We start from the raw sequence: 6,740 nt of genomic DNA, 5'->3' as shown, positions 1-6,740 counted from the left end.
GGGTATAGTGGACATGCATGAGAAGAAAAGAGGAGAGAGCGGAAGGTGGTTTTGAGGACAAGGAATTGTACGGACAGGAAACTTATTTTCATTTTCTTTTTCTTTTTATCTATTAAGTATGTCACCGTTGTTTTAACTAACATTTATGTTCTCTAATTTTGGATGAATAATAGTAGGTACTTAAATTTGTATAAAATTAAATAAATAAATGCATTCGTCCTACATGACAATTTTGTGACCGAAAGGGACATCCTACTTGTATTATGTTACGAAGGACGCATGTGTCTACTTTTTAATTTTATACAAGTTTGAATGTCTATTTGTATACACTCAAAATTAAATGGCGTATATGTAAATTCAAATCAAGTTAAATAGCATATTTATGTATTATGTCAATTTAGAAGCTAAATTAAAAAATGATGTGTTTGGTGAGAAGAGAAAAATGTTTTTGATAAAAGTTATGTAGATTTCTTGCATATTTTTTTTATTCTTGATATGTAAATACTGTTATTTGCGCTAAGTCTGTATTTAATTAATATATGAGTAGTAAATATTATTAAAGAAATAATAATAGTAAAATAAGATGAAAGATGAAAAATCAAGTATACTGAATACATAGTGGATATTTAAAGAAATAATTCCCCTCAAGTATCAGAGATGATGAAATACATCATCTCATGATAGAATAATTTACTTCAATAGAGTAGAGGTTTCTCAAATTTCATTGAACTTCAAACTTATTCAACAACGACAAATTACACTTGAGTTTTTTAGAAAATTCATACTTGATATCTTAGGAAGAATCGGGTATTTATAGCCAACAAAACTTCTTCAGGAAAAAAGCAAATGTATAAAAAAATTACACTAATTTAGAAGCAGTGGGCATTTGTGGTTCGTATATGGTAAGTGCGGTCTGCACATGAATAGCACTTCAAAATCAGAATGTTAAAAACTTCATTGGTTGGGTTATGTGGTTCATGTGTGGTCCGCACATATCCGAGTGTGGTTTGCACTTCTACCACACACTCAAATCAATGCACCAAAAGATGTGTCTCTTTAGTGTGCGATCCGCACTTCACCATATTGCGTTACACATGATGGAACATTTTGAGTTGGATTTTTTTGATTAAATAATTAAGGTAAAATTAATTTTTGTCCAAAATGATTAGCTCTCAATCAATTATTTGCCAAAGCAAAAGTCAAAGTTGAAGACGTAGCAAGCGATGACGGTGACAATTAAGCTTGTCTTCTTCTTAACCCTTTAACAACATGAAAAAGTTTTCTTATGTTTAAGCATGTGTGCCATGTACCGAGCTTATACCCTACGCATGGGCGACACTCAAAAATCATTACTGGTCCCAAGTAAATTCTTGACCTGGCTTACTATTGATCGGAAGGCTAAACACTTATGCAGAAACTTTAAATGTGATAAATATTCACATCTCTGAACATGCTATATGAAAAGTTTAAAATATAAGTATTAATCATAATAATAATGTTTAAATTATCTAAATATCAAGACTAAACCGACTCACTAACTTGTCTATGAAGCCTCTATTGAACTAAGATAGGTGTTGGAACAAGACTCACGACTACCTAAATAATAAATTAGAATGTCTACTAAATAATGAACTACATAACTGAACTGGAGCCCTCTAAAAGCAAGGGTGTCTCATAAAAATCTGATGGAGAGGATCTCAACGAAGCACATGATGTCGATCTTAAGTACATGTATCTGCATCATTAAAAGATGCAGCGCTGAATGATGTCAGTACAGTTGTCGAAAGTCTTCCATGATGCCTAACTATGACTTGTAGTTGAATCTACTACTCGTGGAATCCAGGACGAAATTGGAGTGTCATAAGTTCATTCTACAATCCTAAATTATGACCCATAGTTTAAATTACAAACCGTGGTTGAATCTGCAAAAATCAGACCCAAAAAAAGTTTTAGAACTTCATTCTACGGGCCAAACTTATGGCCCATAATTTGATTTACGACCTGTAATTGGGTCTGTACGAATCATACAAAAAAAATTGCTTTCAAAAGTTTGATTCCATGAGCTTCATTTACGGTTCGTACTTCAATATTCAACTCGTTAGTATATAGTCAATGTATACTTTCTATGACGTTTGAGATTATTTTTTTATGTAAATAAAAACATGAATATATTTGTTATAAATTAATTACTTTATTGTTTATGTATATAAAACTGTTAGAATCCTAGGAATATTCTATAGCATATGTGTAAATATAGTAGGTAGCTTGATTTACTACTAGATTTACTCTAGCTTGATTTGATATTGATTTGTATTGATTAGGCATTGATTTCCTTTCCTTTTTTATGACATGTATACTTAGATATTTAAACCCCCAATAGCTTATGGAAATATTCAAGTTGATTTCTCTCTCAAACTTTTGTCTTCTCACATTATATTAGAGCTTTCTTTAGTGAGAAAATAAGAATAATAAGAGAACAAAATTGCTGAGAACTTTATCCAGCAAAACCTCTATTGTTTTGTGACTCTGACACTCTCCAGGGGTATTGTGCATATACCAGTACTACCATTACGATCGGAATCCTGGAAGCTTGTGGTGTTTTTCAGTCACTTTTCTGGCAAGTTTTTTTTTCTAGTAACTTTCTCCGGCAAGACAACAAGCAGTTCTTCAGTTTTTCAGATCTTTTTTTTAAGGTTTTCCCCCCATAATTTACTTTATTTTTGAACACTAATAGATTTATTTTTCATGTCTCTCGGATCCGATGTGTTTAGCACTAAATTTGTGATTTCCTCCAATCCAAACCATGGCATCACCACAAAACCTTTGGCAGGTCGTGCAAACTATTTATCTTGGTCCTCTTCTGTTCAATTATGGTGCAAGGGACAAGGTCTTTAGGATCACTTGTGTAACATCCCGCCTTAGGAAGAGCTAAATTTAAAAGGCGCTAAATTGGAAAACTCTAAATTGAAATTTTTGCAAAGTTATGCTAAGTTATGAGTTTTTAGGTCAACTTCAAACGACCATAACTTTCAATACAAGATGATTTAGGTGGCCCTTAAGATGTTAACGCCATAAAGTTTGCTAAGTTTTGAGTTCGGATGAGGGAGATATGCACGTTTGAAGTCAGTCTGTCCAGTTAAGGAAAGTTACCCAAATTAGTGAGGGGTATTTTGGTAATTTCCTTATCCCATCAACTTAAAACGTTTTTAGTAAATATTTTGGGGTCAAATCTGATTTGGGTCAGTTTTACAAATCCTAAATTATGCTTAGAGTTTTTAGAAGAGAGTTCAAGAAGAGAAAAGGAAAAACGATCAAGATTTCTTGCGAATCGGGGAATTTTTTCCGCCAAATCAAGGTATGTAAGCTTCTATAGTGCTGGGTTTGTTTGCCCTCACGCCAATCATGTAATCTTTTACCTACGAATTCATTCTTGATGTTGAATTGTTTAGTTCTTGAGAAGTTCTTGAATTTGATTGGTAGTAGAATGTTGTTTTGAGTTCTTAAGGCAAGAGTTTGCGAATGAGATGAGTAGATTGATGATTCTTTGTGTGGGTTTCGTTGAAAGTGTTTTGGGTCATGAAAATTTGTGAATTTTGACCATAGAATTGCAGTGGGTATGAGTTGAATTGAGTTTGGGAGAGGAAGAAAAGATCAGACAAATAATTGCGCCTAGGTCCGCGTCGCGGAAACGTCTCAGATTTCCAATACCCAATTGATCACTCCCTCTACACGTCACGGAGAGGATACAGAGTCCTCTGTCTCAAAAATTAATTCGCAACCAAATATTTAATTCTATCTCCGCGTCGTGCCAGTATTCTTTAATTTTGGATCTTCGCTCGTTCTTATGTTCAATTATCTTAACCTTCCTAAATTGAGAGGTCCTACATCCCAAAGCATAATTCTTGAATTCATATTTCAAATTCAAGATAGAGTTAAGAGTAAAGTCTTGACAGTTCTTTCGAGTCATTTTGAGAAGTCTTTTACAATCTTTTAAAACTTCTTTTAGGACTTGAGTACTTGAGTATGAGAATGAGTAAAGATGAGTTTTATTTTTCAAAATGAATATATGGGAACTAGGTATTCCCAAGAGTAAATGTTTTACATTTAATATGAGGAGGAAACTATGATTTCCAAATGAGTTATGAGGAGTTTTGAGTACTATCTCTTTTTAAGAGAAATATTTTGAGTAATAATCTCAAAGTTGAGGATGAGGAAATGCTTTTAAACATAATGAGATAAGTTATATTTTTGGGAGTAGTATTGATCACCGATATGGGGGAGAGTTCAAACAACTCACAGCCACTATAAACCATGTAGCTAACGTGGGTAGAAATGGTCATACTTTTTAGATGATTCTTTATTGCTTTTTAAGCATAGCTTAGTGGATCCACTTAGTGAGTAGTCCTATACCCCGGCAAAGTATAGGACAGTTCTGGTAGAGTGGGCGAGACGTTGTATCATCATATAGCACATAGTGATGGTTGTCGGTTAGAGAATTTCCCACAAAGTTATTTTATATTTTTACATACAAACTGAGTTATATTGTATTTTCTAATACATTGAGTTGTTAACTACTGTTTTAAAAGCTCTTTTTTATATCACATTATTGTTATTGCTTTTATACTGAAATGAATTGAGGTTGAGTTGAGTTGAGACGAGGTAAGTTGTTTCTTCAGTTCCAGTTCAAGCTTATGTCTTGTTTTAGATTTCTCCTTGCATGCTCATACATTCCATGTACTGACACCATTTGGCCTGCATCTTTCATGATGCAGATACAAGTAACCAAGATCATCAACCAGCGCTTCGTTGATCCAGTCGAGTTCCAGAGTTGTTTTGTGAGCCTTCTTGCTTCCGGAGGATCCCTTATTTATTGTCATTTATTTCTGTTTTGTTAGGATGATCAGGGATTGATAACGCTCAACTACATTTCATCCAATACTAAGTGTAGGCGATCGTAATCTAGTATAAACCCAACAAAGATTTGGGATCGATCCCACATGGAGTGATATAGAATGGAATTTAATTAAGAAGTAAATGGTGTGTTCTAATCGGTTGTAGAATTAAACATTATCAAAACAAAGTAAAGCAAATTTTAATATTTGACAACAAGTGTCAGATGGGGGGATTAGGTTTTTCAAGTAACAACTACAACAACTACGAAAACAGGGGAGTAATCAAGTAGAGAGGGATCCTTGGGATGTGATCGATTAATTGCCAATTTCGATATACGGGTGATTACCAATTACTGAAATTCACTGAGTCTTAGTGGGTAGGCTAGAATATAGATGCAATAGCTATCTCTCGATCAACTATTACGATTCAAGTGAGTTCTCTCGAGCCTCAACAAGCATAACAATAGAAACAACCCAAAACCTCAATTAATCCACTCTTTTTCGAGATAGATTGGTAGGATCGAATTCAGATTCACTCTCTCGAGCTGAATCAACAATAACCCAATCACTACAAACGTCAATCGATAGCCTTAATTCTAGAACCTCTCTCTCAAGAAAGCCTAGAATACTAAGTTAGAATTGCATTTGCAACTAGAATTCATGAGTTATTACACAGCTATCAATCAAAACCACTTCAAAACAACAATCAAATCAGTAATCACTAATACCCAGAGACAATTAATCACATAATCACAACCCCAAAAATGGGAGTTTTAGCCACACATTATAAAAAGTAAGAAATTATTACCAACTACGTTGTCCATGAGCTGGGTAATGGATTCCAAGTCTTTACAATGCTTCAAATCAACTAAAATTCAAAACCCACTTGAAATCTCTACTCAAAACTCTAAGAAAAGTTTTTGGGATCAACAACTCAAGGTAAAAGCTCTCAAACACTCAAAACGGTCGTTCAGAATTTCGGACTATTAGAACTCTCCTCAAATCTTTTAAAGTTTCATATTTATACTCTTCCAAATTTTCTGCTTGAGGACAAATCAACGATATTAGTCGAGTTGGTTGGCGATGCGCCAAGTGTCTCCCTTTATCGTCTTCTTGACTTGCCTCAGCACCATTGGACTTTTGTAACTTTAGGCGATCAGGATTGCTGTCGCCAATCCATTCGGCGGTTCGCCGACTGTCCCTTTCCATCACCAAGTTGGATTGTTCCCTAGGGCTGGCATGCTGTAATTTTTGGCAAGTTGAAGAGCCACTTAGCGGTTCACCGAGTGGTCTTGGCGATCACCAAGGTTTCCCTTCTTCAACTTCTTCATTTTTTTTGCTCATTTTTGCCTGGTTATATCCTTGCCTTGCTCTTTTGCCTTCATTGTTGAAAATCAACACTTTAACATCAGTTTAAAACATAAACTAAGCATTGAGGATAATAAAACTATAAAAACAAAGCCCTAAATGAGTCGAAATCTCAAACTCATCAGAGATCTTGTCCCGAAATCCCTCATAGTACTAGAGGCTTCATAAATAGATAGACAGACAATAGTTTATAAGTCTTGTTCATTTCAGTTGTTATGTTTTAGACTTGAGTTGCCTATTTTGGCTGTGAATGTTTTTAAACATTATGAGTTATTTCTTTTAAAGACTTAGAGTAAAGTTTGCTTTTGAGTTCTCTTATATGTTGAGTAAGTCTTCCGCTAAGAGTTAAGCCAAGCCAAGGGTTCGCTTGGGGACAACAATAGTTCTCGAGTGCCAGTCGCGTCCAGGGTGTAGGCTCGGGGTGTGACAACTTGGTTACATAGTCTAAGAATATTATTGAAAAAGATAGGGGCGAATAGG

Source organism: Solanum tuberosum, unplaced genomic scaffold, assembly GCF_000226075.1.
Source record: "Solanum tuberosum cultivar DM 1-3 516 R44 unplaced genomic scaffold, SolTub_3.0 scf00151, whole genome shotgun sequence".
NCBI lineage: Eukaryota > Viridiplantae > Streptophyta > Magnoliopsida > Solanales > Solanaceae > Solanum > Solanum tuberosum.
The sequence above is the reverse complement of the archived record's forward strand: the minus strand, read 5'-3'. Positions refer to the sequence as shown.